Genomic DNA, 16,931 nt, shown 5'->3' with positions numbered 1-16,931 from the left:
ATACAGGATGGCGAGCTCTTTGATGAAGATTCGTGTATTAAAAATTATGTAACCAGTTAAAAGATCGAAGAATGCCGAAAAAATGACGAGTCCTGTCGAAGTACGTGGGATGAATTTTTTTAAATATTTTGTAGATAAACAGGTATCTTTTAAAAACATTTTAAAAATCGTTGACTTTTGCTTATGTTTCCCTGGGTGTAATACCCTCCAACTGAACTAATATTTTCATTACTGAACAATATGTGAATCAGTGAATAAATCCAATTAGAAATCGAAAAATTGAAAGCATTCGTTTATACCAAATGGAACTTTGATTTGAATTGTATATAGTTTTATGAATTTTTAAAACACGAGCTTGGTTTATTAAAAAAAAGTTCATTCTTCTGAAAAGTATCCAAATTTATTTTTTTAAGTAATATATGATTGTATAAACTGCTATGTATGTGCAGGTATACATTGCATTTTAAAATATATTTTATAATAAATTGTAAAGTTTTTAATTTTAGTGAAACAAATAAACGAGATCCTTTTTTTATTTATTTATTGTGAAACAATTTCTTATTTGTCCTTCATTTTCTCCAAAAACATATGGTCAGTGTGCATATAATGCGTGTGTGAGTTCGCTTGCAAGCTCAAAACCAACATATAGGAATAAAATTGTGTGAGGTGAAACTTTGTGTGAGTTGGGTCAGCCGGTAATGAAAAGTTCCGTAGGAATGACAAACAGCACATGTTGTGAATGTGTTTAAACTAAGATATACATAGCGAATGTTGTTTTGACAGTTTCAGATGTTATGGAATTCGGTTGAAGAGAATTAGCATTGCAACTCAACCATTTTCGGTTGCCTTTGTCTTTGGGTAGTGCAATGTTTTCTTATTACCGCACCAATCATATGCACGTCTTCATAGCTGCTCTATCGTGTAAAACAAAATTTAACTTGTACGTATTGTATAAAAGGATATCATCTGTAAATTGTTGAGTTGCCACCAAAATCTCGCACGTACTAACTCTGGCACGCGTTCCATAGGTTCGCCATCCATGCACTATGACATGCATATGCTTGCGCGCGTAGATAAAATGAAATATTACAAGCATAATATGAATCAATGAATAAATATATTTATATATCGAGAAACATTGAGGGTGCTGCAGTTCTGTAATGTTTATGCACGAGCCGCCCCTGTACATAATATAGGTGCTCTTAATTCAGTAAGCATTCTTTGATCACAAAGAGCTGGAAGTCAAAGAGGGTTACGCCTAATTGATTACAATGCCTTGGATTATTTGTGATAAACACGTGACTGTTCTACTACCAGTTAGTGAGAGTGATCTTGCTTTTCTGATCTGTGAAGGGGTTAAGTGTATGGATGTTCCATTAAGAAAAGGTTACATGCCGATGAATAGAAAACAGGAAATTATGACCAGTTGGTGGATATGCCAAGTGCTGTCTGATGTTATTGGTTAACAATCGACCAGATAACGTAAATACGTGGGAAGAATTTAGAAAACGATTAACGATGCAATATTAGAAGATTTCCCTTGGGAGAATACATGTGGAACGAGTAAAATGAATGAATAATCTTAATAACTAAGTGATTCTTAAGAAAACGACGTTGTGGAAGGAACACGATTTGCCTCAGAATAATATCAGCTATGACACTTCTAAGGAAGAGTGAGTAAAGTTAAACTATTTGTCTGAAAACCAAGTAGGAGAGAGAAAAAATAACTCTATAAGTTAAATGCATTCCAAAAAGAATTTCTATCATCATGCTCCAAGTAACAGTAAGTGTGAATGAGAAAGGAAAACTCTTTTAATTTTGATGTTATGCTGGCGATAGAAGCTCAAGAGATAGCTCATGCAGTGACTCTCATTTTGGTAAAGCCTTTCACCAGATGAATCATAAAGCTCAATATTACCCCTACACCGGAATGAAAAACCGAGGTACTCCTATGTATGAGGAGGAGGTTCTGGAGCTGATTTATAAATGAGCTGAATAACAACTTGTCAACAGAGCTCATGTGATATTAGGACAGATGCCAAAAGAGTGGTCAGTTGAACTGCAGAGATTGATGTGGACAACAATCAACCTATCAATATCTTTGCAGTGATATGGAGTGTAATGTTGGGAAGATCTCGAACACAGAAATGATTGTCAGATAATCTAGACTTTGTAATGACAGCATAAATTTATTACTGCTGTTCATTTGACGGTTGATTCAAATGCATAATGTGACGGTTGATTCTTTTGATTTCTGAAACCTTTGGAATTTGCTAAGTCTTTTCACAGAGTAGAGCATGAAGTACTCTTGCACAAATTAAAGAACACGGAATTGCCTTATGAATTATAAGATTAGAAAATCGGTGAACAATTCTTAGTTCACTGTTATTCAGTCTTTTGGTTAATGACATTGTTCTGAAAGGAATGAACATTTCTTTGCCGCAGATGTGTTGATGGGCATGGCAATCAGGAATTCAACTGATTGCGGCACTTGAACAATAATGTGAGTAATCCAGGATTGTGGAAATATTTTCTATACGAAAACATTAACGAGAATGGATAAGGAAATTATCTTGTCTATTTACAAGGCTTCCATAAGATCTCCTGTTGTAGATTGTGCTCCGATTTGGTCTCCTCATTTCTGAAGTGATGTCGGTATAGTTGAGACGCTGCAAAAGAGATGATAAAGATAATACCGACAGTCTGGAGTGCATAATATAAAAACCAGATTGAGAAATTCTGAACCTTTGAAAAGAACGAACAGGAGAAAGTTGGGTGATATGACAGAGTCCATCAAACTTCTGAAAACGTTATATGCAATCCCAGAAGATGGAAATATGTTTTCAATTTATTAAAGGGGAGAGAGATTGAAAGAAAATCCAAGTATGTTGCGAATCAATGCATTTAAAAATTGTGTGCGAGCAAGATTTCTCTCAAATCAGCGCATTACTTGAATGGACTGTCGTTGGAGGTGATGAGTGCAGGTAGCGCATCACGAGATGGTATGGCATCAAGTGTGGATGATAAGTCGACTCCTTGAATGAGTTCCCAACTTCTTGAAAGTCTCATTAATACTACTACTAATACTAACATTAATACTAGTACTAATAATAAATTTAAACAGATCATTATATCTCATACATCACATACATATAATGAAAAACGTAAGCAATTCTACATTTTCCTTCCTGTGACTAAATCACAAAGTCTAATTAATTACCATATAATATGCATAATTTGCAATTGATGTAACAGCATAATTCATATTATTAGTGTTATTCATATTATTCAAAAGTTAATACAATAATCATTTCTATTGTATTTCACAGTTATTCAGAGAAATATTATTGCATCTTAAAGAATGCATTTTTTTAATGTTGACAAAATATTATTACTACTTAACGCCTGTAGGGAGTGCTAAGACTCATTGAGCGAGGGTACCTACTCTACAACTCTCCGTCTCCTCCAATCGCAACTACCTTCATCTACACCAATCTATCGCCGACGACCTCCACCACTATCTGTCAGACAAACATCCATGCTCACTGCGAGATTCGGAACTGCAGGCTTTTGGCTGGAGAGAGGATAGGATATGCTTACCATTCGGCCAACCACCCGTCTATGAAAATATGATCGTACATACAGAATATGTACAACATATTTTGATGCAACGTTCATAAAAAGTACAGACAGCGGTATCCGTTGGTTAGTGGTACACCGAAAAATACAGATAGCGGTATCCGTGGGGTAGTGGTACGAAAAATTTACAGATAGTGGTGTCACTTGGTTTGCTAAAGCCTTTGTTAAGTCTTTATAAAAATTTAATTATTATATTAGATAAGCGGATTTCTGACACACAGATATGATTAAGATAGCTAGTTCTCACTAATGCTCACAGTCTGAGGTCCCAACATATTGAGGAAAGCAAGGAACTCTATATGTTTGTTTCTGAATTCTTAGCATTCGTGTACAAACATAATAATGTACCTGCGTGTTCTTTGTTATAGTTTTGTCTGCAGTCTGCTGACACAGTGGGCAACTTAGAAATCTGTATTCTAATCTAATGCGTTACACATGTAGACATTTTTTCACACGTTTAATGGCTCCGAACAGGACGAACACAAATTCGACATCGTTCTCTCCTCGTAACAGTTTCCATATACAGCCCATTCCTATCATTAACACAGTTTCATGATATAGTTTCTAACATCTCACCGTTCTTCGCTTTTAATTTAGTTTCCCTGACTCTCTATGTTAAGTCTCATACCAGTTAGTAGAATCCTAATATATCAAACGCATTCAGGTGCAGGCCGTCCGTCTAATATTAACCCATTCTCCCATCCTGCTCACTCCACACACATGCAAAAACTCGTATCCATTCCTTCTACACAGCTTTCGCATTAAATCGCTTGCCATCATAGCCCTTCTTGTTAATGCATGTTTATCATATCCAGGTAAAATACCGAAGATTTCCACTTTTTCACTCTTCACTCTCTCTTCTCCCAAAAACCCTATCATCTCCTCTCTTATACTGAACTTATCACTAGTTAAGTCGTTAGTACCTCTACAATTATGATATCGTCACTAATCTATAAAATTTTAGCAAGAAGTAAAATACAGGAAGATTGAAACGTAGTCCTATTTTTTTCGTGAATGTGAAAATAAGGAAATAGGTTTTCATAAAAAAAGACGTTAGCCGAACATAATGAATTCGAAAGTGAATATTCATACACTGATTCAATCGAAATATAATAGATATCGGGAAACAACTCATTCACTAACAAGACGTCAGTAAACAGATGGCATCACTACAATTGTTAACAATGAAAACTAATTTCTGTTCTCATAGATGGACATAATATTAAAAAAGATTAATAATACTGCTCATTATGACGTCAACTTATCGGAACTGTGTTAACTGTGTATAAATATCGCAGTAAACACGTATTTGTTGATAAGGCCGTAGGTGCTCTTCAAAAACAGAATGCCTGGGAAAATAGTGCAGGGCCTTATCCTCGAAGAATTCCGGTAACCCCACTTCTCCGGGAGAAAACGGAATGATTTGATCTAATTGGGTCGCTTGGAAAACTTGCATGGTTTTAGCTGAAATCAAACGTTTATGCGTGTGGACAATGTTTAGCCTGCAAGAAGGGTTGTGTCGGGTGGGAGTATAAAATAAAACAATTCGTATTTGCATGCATTTCTAATTAGCTCTCACAATTTATTGCAACAACAGCATTAAACAATCTTGAAATTTTACTTTCTGTCATTGATATTGTTCGAGCAGAGGACTGCTTCAGTCACTTGCCAAGAGTAACCACCTGAACACACTTGTTTTGGAATAACATGACGATGGTTTATATAAATATGAAGTCAGAGGCAGATGGAGCCCTGAAATAAAAAGCCGTATGCAATGAGATTTCAAATTTGATATTTTCAATTCAATGAGATTTATCCAAAGACTTATACACTGTAAGTACAGTGTATAAGTCTTTGGATAAAATATCAAAATTATGATAAACATTTTTAAAAAACTTCACATAAAAAATATTGTTTATTATCGATAAAATTATAGTTTTTTATAATTGAAAATTACTTTAAAATAAAGCCATTATCATAACCCCAATAATGTTCTGACATAAAAGCTATAACAAATGTTATGTCCAAATATTTAAAGACAAAGAGTAAACGCGCTAAGCATTACGAACACTCTACTACTGGCGCAAACTGCATATAAACATCAGTGGAACTGTGCTCACGCTAATAGCTGGCATCTCACTATGACAGTGATGTTTATGTGCGCGTGCCAATAGTTTAAAATTGAGTTGCTGACGTGCGGGCAGTTTTAATAGGCGAAAATTAATAGAAAATGAATTTATAATGTTTTATAAATAATTATAATTTTATAAATAATATTTTATTTTATTTATAACATAAATTTATGATATTATTCAGTGTGAAATTGATTATTGTATTATTAAATTGATTTTAATGGTCTTGGTTTGAAAAAAAAAGTACGAAATGAATTGAAATCGTAAATAGAATATTGATGTCAACATATTTAAAGATGCAATTCATAAATTTTACCAAACCTGCATTGATTATTTAAATAACTGGGACAGCTGTTTCGTGGAAATGGAAGTATATGAATGGGTCCTACTACGGGAAATCCCTCTGCGGGCGAAGATCCAGGAAAGTGTTTTGTTCACTTCCTGTCACTGGAACTTAAACATAAATGATGGCGAACTATATATGATGAAGTTACGTGTATTAAACGTTATGTAACCAGCAAAAAGATCAAAGAATGCCGACAAAATGACGAGTCCAGCCGAAGTAGATGGGTTGAAATTTTTTAAATAAATCGCAGATAAATAGGTATCTTTAAAAATATTTTTAAAATCGTTGAAATTTGCTTGTCTTCCTGGGTCTAATGCCCCCCAACTGAACTAGTAAATTCAGTACTGAACAATATCTGAACCAGTGAAAAAACCCAATTAGAAATCCAACCATTGAAAGCATTCGTTTATACCAAATGGAACTTTGATATGAAGTGTATACAATTTTATGAATTTTTCAAACACGAACTTGATTTATTAAAATACGTTCATTCTTGTGAAAAGTATCAAAATTAATTTTTTGAGTAATATATCGTTGTTTAAACTGCTAGGTATGTGCTGATATACACAGCATCTTAAAATATATTTTACAATAAACGTTATAAAGCTTTTTTGGTTTTAGTGAAACAAATAAACGCGATCTTTTTTTATTTATTTATTATGAAACAATTTCTGATTTGTCCTTGATTTTCCCCAAAAACATATGGCCACTGTACATTTAATGTGCGTGTGAGTTTGCTTGCCAGCTCGAAAGCAAACAAGTAGGAATAAAATTCAACCAAGGGTCGAAACTTTGTATGAGTTGAGCCCGCCGGTAATGAAAAGTTCCGTCGGAACGATGTGTTAAAACTAAGAAATATATAGTGAATGTTGTTATGACAGTTTCAGATATTATGGAATTCGGTTGAAGAGAGTTAGCATTGCAACTCAACAATTTTTGGTTGCTTTTGTCTTTGGGTAGTGCGATCTTTTGTTAATACCTCACCAATTATATGCACGTCTTCGTAGCTGCTCTATCGTGTCAAACAAACTTTAACTTGTACGTATCGTAATATAGGTTCGCCATCTATGCACTATGACATGCATATGCTTGCGCGCCTAGATAAAATTAAATATTACAAGCAAATATAAATAAATGAATAAATATATTTATATATCGAGAAACATTGAGGGTGCTGCAGTTCCGCAGTGCTTATGCAAATTATGACCAGCGAATATGCCAAGTTCTGTCTGATGCTATTGGTGAACAATCGATCTGATAACGGAAATAGGTGGGAAACATTTAAAAAACGGTTAAAGATGCAATATTAGAAGGTTTCCCTAACGTTGGGAGAAGAGATGGGGGGACGAGTAAAATGGATGCGCAGTTTCATTATCTGAGGGATTCTTAAGAAAACGTCGTTGTGGAAGGAATACCATTTGCCTCAGAATAATATCAACTATGACACTTCTAAGGAATAAGTGAGAAAGTTTAAAAGATTTGTCTGAAAACCAAGTACGAGAGAAAAAAATAACTCTATAAGTTAAATGCTATCCAAAAAAGGATTTCTATCATCATGCTGCAAGTAATAGGAAGTGTGAATGAGAAAGGAAAATCCTTTTAATTTCGATATTATGCTGGTGGCAGAAGCTCAAGAGATAGTTCATCCAGTGACTGACCATTTTTGTAAATGAAGATAAACGTGTTCGTCTACATTTTCAAGATTAGTACTTCGTGCAACTCTCCAAAAATATCACACAGTAACTACATTTAGTTTACTGTAATTCTTTTACTGTAATTAAATAAAAACAGCAAATGATCTGCAGATCTTTATAACCAGACTAGACGGAAAATTCATGAGGACAATGCACTTGCCCACAAAAGTGTCTTGCCCATGGGAAAATTAATGGATCTGCACTGAATTGTTAGAAAATCCACCCTACTCCTCTTTCTTCGACGAAGAATAAACGATTCAAGCCTTCCACAACAGATTTTAAAATAATAATCCCATTTCGATTTTGCAGTATAGTTACAATCATTTTTATCTACGTTGTTCACAAATTATAGCCTCGTGTTAATCTCGTTATAAATCTGTCGTTATAAACCTCACTTTGTCCTCTCCCCTTCCCTACCTTCTTAATTCAGCATGGGGGGGGCCTTGGAATTGTTCATTCTCAGAGCCTTCGAATAATTTAAAAAATATGCTTCTAAAAATTTAAAATTTTTAAATTTAAATTTTTGTGGGCAGGCGCATTGTCCTCATGAAAGATGATTTTTTACTTCTGCAAACCGAGTCTTTACTCAAGAATTAATTTTACGTCTAGTCTGGTTGGGAACCATAATGTCTGTTTTGATTGTGGTCCAAGTGGAGGATCACGTTTTGTGATCTGGAGAATATTTCTGTATAATAATAATAATAATAATAATAATAAAACACACACATATTAACACTTTTATCATATACTTCTTATAGATCATTACTCGGACATGGGTATTTGTAAGTTGTAGGAGGTAGTTGAATTTCTTTGCAGTGCGAGACCATGCCTTGCTTATTATAAGCCTAAAAACACGAGAAGGTTCTGCGTTTTTTTTCCTACAGCAACGTCGCAGGATTATTTCTCAGCCAGCACTTTACCATCATCATCATCACATATAAGCACCTTCACGCAGTCTATAGACTCATCGCCAGAGGTTGACTTTAAAAGCATTAATTATCAATACCTATAAAAAACCTATCATATGTTGCCTTGAAATCATTCATCGACAAAGCAGACACAGCGGACTCTGGCAATCTCTTCTAAATCATTTACTACTCTCCAAGCAAAAAATACAGTCCTTATGCCCTTGCTGAACACACTCTTACTCAATTTCCATGGATGAAATTGACTTACTCTTACCCAATTTCAATCAATCAGCTTCTGTAACTCAATCTTCAATCTCCTCTAGTGAAACATAACATAACACAGACCTACCATTATTTTGTTCACTCGTCTATGAATCAGTTCCACCTCTCCTACATCTCCAAGAAACCAAATCGACCATATCTATGGTCACTAATCTAGATAAGGCCTTATGAAATCCTAATAATAACCTACTTGTCTCTGAATATCAGGGAGTTCTTCAATAACCAGGAACTATTCTCACCTGAGCTTCAGCGCCATATCCGTCAACACTCCTAAATCGTTTGTTTCATCAATTTCCTGTAGTGTAGTGCAATTCCATCAATATGGTACACAGTTGTTAATCTATTCACTCCAAATTGTAAAATATCAACATCATCTGTATTGACTGCTACTCAACCAGTTTAGCTTCATATTGAACCCAACTGAAAAAGCCAGCCTCTTAGTTCATTTCCCATAGAATTAATGAACAAATGAAATAGTAGTGGTCCGATTATAGAGCCCTGAGGCGCGCCACTAGTCACAGGGTCTTCTACGGAACTCTCCTCTGAAGAAACTATTGTCTAGTATATAACAACCACCCTCTTATCAACATCGCCAGCTTCATAAAAATACACATCTGCTGTAATTTATGTGTCAGGATTGCATGCGGTATCCTAGTCCAACAGTATCACCGTGTTATCGTGTAGTCGTTATGTTTATCCAACTCTTGCTGTCCTTATATTATAAAAAGTGAATAAGTTACTGAAGCAGGAACTATCCCCTCATAAAGTCAAACTGCCGACCCATAACTAAGTTCACTTCGTTCGTTGGCTGGCTGGGATTCGCACAGTATGTGTTTCATAATAATTATAATTTTATAATAAATAATAATAAATTTCATATAAGAAAATAAATTCATTAAATTATAGTCTTGTTTGAAAATGTATTTTTATTTAATACTTGAATAGAAAACAGAATAAGAATGTTATAATAACTTAGAGCTGTAATAAATAGTCATGATTAGCTAGAATGATTTTTTTATTCCAGAAATTCTCATATTTCCGTGACAACCAAACATCCACCATGAAAAGTTTTCCATTTCTTTTAATGACTACCAGGCCAATTGCTCTTTTGAAGAAGTCTATACCCGGACGACACAGCTATACTAGCCAGATCTATTAAACCGCACCTTGTCACCAAGAAACTGCAAGGAACCCTGCTGAAATTAGACCACTGGTTCCCGGAATGGAGATTGCAAATAAACCCTCAGAAGAGTATCGACATGCTCTTCACTAAAAACTCAATATCTCCCAAAGATGACATCTTCCTATTTAATACCAAGATTCCCTCGAAAGCAGAAGCCAAATATCTCGGTGTACTTCTGGACAGAAAATTAACCTTCAGTCCACACACAAAAATTCATGTACAAAGGCATCAAAAATCATTACCCTCTTATCAATAGGAATAGTAAGCTCGATACCAAAATTAAACTGCTCCTTTATCAATTGATGATTCGATCCATTATTACTTACGCGCCCCCATCCTGGAGCCAAACCTCAAGCACAAATGTCCTCAAACTACAGAGAGTGCAAAACAAATGCCTCCGCATGATCTTAAACGGTCCATGGTATATCAGAAATGTCCAACTCCACCGGGATACAAATATCCCCTACATCTACTCTTTCCTGCAATCTTCAGCAGTAAAGTTCTTCTCAGCATCGTCTTCGCATCCAAATGAACTAGTACAACAAGCAGCAAATTATGATGAAACAGATTTCTCCAAATATGGGAGACCTAAGGCCATCCTAATTAAAGATGTTTAACTGGCACCCACTCGGGCAGAGCACTTAGCTCATAAACGTTTCCCCTACACAGTAACCTTATCAGATAGCAGGGAATATAAAGCATTTTTGCTTTACCCTTATAGACAGCAACGTCTTGTGTCTTGCGTTTCGAAGAAGGCTATTATTTATTTTGTAACCATACTGCTTATTTATATGCATACTCCTGTTGAATTCGTATATGCTGGAGAGCAAAAATTAAAGAAAATATTTATCCTTGCAGGGGCAGCCTATTACAATAATCAAGATTAAAAGAATATTCATAGATGATTGATGGTTTGCAAAATCAATATACAAGAGCGGTACTGACATCTAATGAGAGATACTGACAACAGTAGGGGAGTGAGTGAAAGATGAAGTCAATGAGGAAGCGTATGGGTCCTTCACACATACACATTTTTTTTTTAATTTCATAAAGAAAAATGCAGTACATATACAGTATAGGGAGTAAGCGAAGAGGAACTCATAAATTATGTACAAAAGCACTAAAGAGAAGCAAATACAAACAGTAATGGAATGTGATGAAAATTTAAAGTAATAATAATAAAATAAATAAAAATATAGCTAACCGGGGAATATGGAAAAAAATTAATTATTGCTTTATGACCACAGGGGAATAAGATGAATTAAATAAAATATCTGCAACACATGATATTTTTTATTAAATACACGAGATTACTAATAACATTCAATTTCTATTCAAGCCTGTGTATCTGATAGGAATTGGCGCTTGCGTCCTCTGCGCTTGGTCGCGCGAAGTTCAACTCTAGGTCGCCGACTGGAGGAACTTTTTCTAATCCTTTCTTCGACCGATCCCGAGTTAGTCGATCTCTGGTACGGACAAGTGAGTTTTTCCTCCGGGAAACTCAGCTTTTCATCCCGTAAACTCAAGAAAATCGACCGTAGTACCCACATTATTTCAGACAGTAACATAACTTGTTAGGGTTAGGTACAAGAGATGGCAGCACTTGTTTGCCAGTCCCTTCAACGGTGGCTTCTATCACTAATTATAGCAGCTATCTCTGATTGGCTACCGGTGGAGAATGAATTGCCCATTCAGTCTCCAAAAGCTAGACAGCGTATAAGGGAATAAAAGGCGTTAGCTGATTTATTTATTTATTTATTTATTATTTGAGTAATGAAATGCATCGTTTACTCTTCATGTATATAGAAAAAAATCACATCCATCTACAAATGAAAATCAATATTAACACGTGTACAAAAATATAAATACAATAACAAGTATAACTAAATGCAAATTTAAATAATGGGAAAAGTACAGTTTAAATTCAACGCGTTCGATATATCTACAGCATGATTATTAATAATGGAGTTAGAAGTAGATGGTAAATCGATCATGGGTCTGTACTACTGGAAATTATTATTGCTGTTGAAACCCTAATCAGCAATTGACTAGTTCATTGGTAAATGCAAAATAACAACTAAAAGCAAACAGTAGAGCAGAGTGATGGCTGAGTTATTTGTTTCCACTGATTCCTTCATAGAACCGTCGAATTTGCCGGTTCTATGAAGGAATCATAGAACCGGTAAAGAGACGCCATTTACCGGAAGAAATTTGATCAGCTGTTGATAAACTGAACAATGCTGAAGAGAAAATAATCAGTATGATCATAGACAATGTGAAGTGTGCTCAAATTATTGGTCTTTCGATCCCTCAACACTCAATCCAATCCATTAAAAGGCAATCGACTACGATCACTTGATCTATCAAGAATCACAAAACCATCTAGGTTATTTCTCTGCTAGACGGCTCCTGGACAATGTTTTTCATTGGTTATCATTGCTGAAGGAACGATCTCTCAATCCATCAAAACTCAACCATTTATGCCGGCGTACCTGCATGATAATTGGCAGCTTCCAGTGGGTGTTCAAGTACTTCCACTCCCTCACTGTCTCAAAAGATACGTTGACTTGCTTGAAGATTGAGCTCTTCCACCTCAAAAAGATCATCCAGACTTCATCAAAGTACTTAGAATGACTGTTTGGGCTATTATATCACTTCGTGCGATTATTCTCTTGATTTGTATGCCAGTATATATTAGCATAATAATATAATGCAAGAATCACACCTGAATTATACGTGTTGTTTATTATTTTATAGAAATTCACTCGTCTATATCGGTGTCCTATACACGCCAGTTCACACTTCACGCACGTAAAACAGATGAAACTCAGAAAATAAAAACAGCAACTCATGACAAATGACAAAGTTCAATTGGATCGTGTGAACCTTGGCATTGCAACGATATGATTACAAATTGTAAAATGTGACCGAAAATAAATTTTACATGTTTTGCTAAAGACATAGCGACTTTGCTAATGGTTATCAGTCCATTGATATAAGTGAACGCAAATAATCAATTGTTGTATTAAATGAAATCTTAATGACACTAAACCGCGTGTTTGCATCAATGTTGAGCATTATGAAAACTAGAATAAACAAAGTGCTCATTAACAGGATTAAACTCAACCTTTTACTGACGTTAATCTATTTTTAATAGGATTAACGTTAGTAAAGCGTATTAAATTTTAATAGAATTTTTAATAGAATTTCGTATAAAATTATTTTTAAATTTAAATATTATTTTTAATACTTTAAAATTTTACAAATATTTTTAAAAAATTAAGTATTCTTTAGAGAATTACAAAACACTTTCTAAAATTATTATGAAAAATTATTAAATAAAGTTAGGCGAAGTCAAAAGTATTCTTTAGTTTGCAACTGAGACAGTTTTCTTGATACTTCTAAATTAATGCTTAATTTTTCCATCAATAATTCTTTGTTGGTGTTTTCGTTTTGTTACGATAAAATAAAATATTTTAGATGAATTAGTTAAATAAGCAGGTTAAATAACTTTGTAGAAACTAATATTTTAGACTACTGCACTGTCTTGTAACTCATACATGTTGATAATCACAAGCGCCCCATTTTGTTATTTAAGTAATTATTTGTTTAAATGCGACTTTCAAATTCATCGAATGTATCTGAAATTATCGCAAAATCGAGAAAATTCTCGATTTTGCGATAATTTCCTTATTCCAGCAGTCTGCCATATCTGTTCACTGCGTGTGTTCTGTGGTTGGTTTGTCTGTCTTGAGAGATAAAATTCTCGAGTTTCCGAAAAAACAACAACAAAAAGCTGCCATCTCTGCATGAGACCGGCTAACTTACCTTAAGTTGAAAAGCTTTTATAAAGATTCTTCGTGTCCTAGAGGAAATTCGTTTGAGTTTCTGTCCTTTTAGTAGGAAGAAGACGATTGGGCTTGTAGAAGCAGGCTGCAGTAATCAAAAGAAGAAAAACTTCGTACTGCATCAGTAAATTATTTAAAAATGGGCATAATAATACACACATTCAAAAAAATATTCAAAATTATGTTTATTAATGCTACTTAGATATTCAGCAGTTAAAGCTTTGATTTTGTTGATTGGGTGCTGTTCAGACCCATACTATTTCAGACGTTCAAAATATTGTGTTAGCATTATGGACCACGAGATGAAGAAACATGTCAGTCATCTCTTTGTGGGGTGCAGCTTACAATTAATCTTGGGCCAACTCTCTCTGATTGGCTGCCAGTGGAGAATAAACTACACACTCACTCTCCAAAAGCTAGATAGGACTAATATGGCCTCGACTACTCCTAATAAGGGAATTAAAGGCATTTTTTTATTTAAAAAATATAATATAAATGTATATAATTTATAATTTTATTTTATTGGATTATATTTTTATTCTGTTAAAATAATTCATTTACCATATATGCTTATATAAATTTTATTTATATCTTTATTTAATGACGTCTGAAACGCAAGGAAAACGATTGTTTTTTAAGTACTTATCACCTATCTGGCATCCACCTTTTCCACAGTAGAATATGGCAGTTCTGTGAAACACGTGACGTGGAAGTTTGGAGAAAAACAGTATATTTGGTTTTCGTTTTTTGTGTTTTCTTTCACTAAATGCAAAATCAAATTAATTTTTTAAAGGCAGATTTGATGTTACGATAAATGTAGGAATTGAAAACGAAAGCAATTTTCAAAAATGGTGAAATTGAAAACGATTCCATCATTTAGGAAAAATAGTTTTGTGCGTGCGAATCTCTTCCCTGAAAGGTTGTTAGCATACATTTAGGGATAGTAGATCCCTGAGAGGGTTAAGGATTGGATAATCGGAAATCTTATCCAAAGAGAAGAAACCCAAATATTTTCAAGCATCTTCTCTTATCCCTGCTAAACGAACAAGGAAGCATTGTGCTATTTGTGTTCTTCCAATTATTTGGGGGATGATTAGATGTCATATCTAATCACCCCCCCCCCAAAAAAAGGAGTTTAAGGACTCATCACCAGAAGTTTACTCTTCACCACAACCGACCGACTACAATACTTCATATTCGCCATCTACCGCCCATGAATAGCAATTCAGTATATTAATTGCATATCCTCTGCTCAATCTGACGTCAGGAAGGTGGAAAATCCTTAGTTTTCGGAGAGAAAAACTCTGCTATATTAAAAGGTGAGCGAAGACAGATGCATCGGAGATCCAATTATAATTGATGATATAGAAGATATGCCACACAATCATTAATAGTGTACAGAGTACGTATCATCACACGCGAAAGAAACTAACAATAAAATTATCAAAAGAAGTAATCATTAATAATTAAAAAGGAACTTCATTATGACGTCATAATATGGAAATCCCGGCAATTTCTATAAAAGACTTCTGTTTGTGAGCAGAATCCGATTCCAGTAGATCCACAGAATTCGTTTTAGAGTATTTAGGCTACTAATTAATTAGGAATACCCAAAGCAATGCTGTCGGTGTCTACGTCTATGGTCAACTTTCGCAGCAGTAGAACGGAGAGGGGCAGGTACTGTTGTAGTCCCCCAGATGTTTGAGGAGATGGAAGAGGATGAGGCGTCGGGCGAAGACCGACTAAACAGATAGCGAATTCGGGAGGGTAAAGGAGGGCTAAATAAATAAAATGTTACGTATCAATTACTTTACTCTGCAGGACCTTTTTTTATCGAATAATCCTTATAAACATTTTAAACAATTATCTCAAAGTAATGAATTTCCTTCAAAATTGATGACTGCTAATTAATCAGGAATGTAATTTATAATACTAGTATATTTAGCTTTTTATGACTAAACTACGTAAGTATGTGTTCTATAGAAAGGATATTCATTATGTTTATACGCAAAATCAGGAAGAAATATTAAAAATCGAAAACAGACATCATTCTTAGCTCAATTACTAATGACAGATGATATTAATGTAGAATACTTGAATAGAAGTAGACGGAAGATTTCAAACTCGGATGGCAGAAAAAGACTTGGATTCGGCTTAAACTTTGTTTCAATTATTATGCTAGGTTTTCAAACGAAGTGAAAGAACTTAAATCCCTCCAATATTGAATATCCCAAATATATTTTATAAGCGTTATTATGATAGTTTTTGGATTATGTTTGGAGCAGTTACTTCGTCTCTTTAAGTCAGTTATGATGGGGTATATCGTGGAATGGAATATAGTGCATGGAATATCCTTTCTAGGTTTAATTTTAGCAGTTAAAACTGCTTTGAAGAAAAGGTTGGCAGTTTAAGAAAGCTCTTTGGCTGAATAGTAATGACCTTCGTCGTCCATCATCCACATTTTCTTAAGAAAATGGGAATGTTGCAGAACTATCGGCTGTGGATTATCTTCAGTCAGCGCAAATAACAGTCTCATTCGAAAGTTTCTTCGAAACTATCCAGTTTCGAAGCGACAGCAAGAGTTGGACTAGAATTCGCGACCATGAATCGAATCCGATATACGTTGCAAATGCAAATATTATTTATGAGAGTGTTTTCATCTGAAGGTCGGTTGCTTATATCATGCCGGGATTGTAAAGTTTTCTTTATTTATAGAGCGAGATTACTAACTAGAAGGAATTCTACGAACATCCTTAAACTTTAGTTAAATAAAACTATAATTAAAACATATTTCAGTGTATAGAAATGGCTGCTGACAATCCTAAAAAAGATGTTCGTTTACTTATCATTAGCCGCGATATTCGGTGACAGGATTTTGCAAGAGTTTGACAAAAGAATC

The 16,931-nt window shown here is 34.6% G+C and overlaps 1 long non-coding RNA gene across 3 annotated transcripts in view; it reads right to left on the bottom strand.

The window, feature by feature from the left end:
• Nucleotides 1–16,931, bottom strand: part of LOC150096894 (uncharacterized) — a 158,790-nt gene that overhangs the window by 51,167 nt on the left and 90,692 nt on the right. For 2 of the 3 annotated variants that reach the window (XR_016549820.1, XR_016549821.1), the window contains exon 3: nt 14,013–14,117. This is a non-coding gene — a long non-coding RNA (uncharacterized LOC150096894). Of the gene's footprint in view, nt 1–5,198; nt 5,392–14,012; nt 14,118–16,931 lie in introns of those variants that run through there. The other variant, XR_016549819.1, reaches the window with a different exon arrangement.

The sequence above is a fragment of the Typopeltis vanoorti genome, chromosome 18 (assembly GCF_054136105.1).
Source record: "Typopeltis vanoorti isolate ZY-2024b chromosome 18, IOZ_Tvanoo_1.0, whole genome shotgun sequence".
NCBI lineage: Eukaryota > Metazoa > Arthropoda > Arachnida > Uropygi > Thelyphonidae > Typopeltis > Typopeltis vanoorti.
Note: the sequence above shows the minus strand (reverse complement) of the source record. Positions and strands in the feature narration are given on the sequence as shown.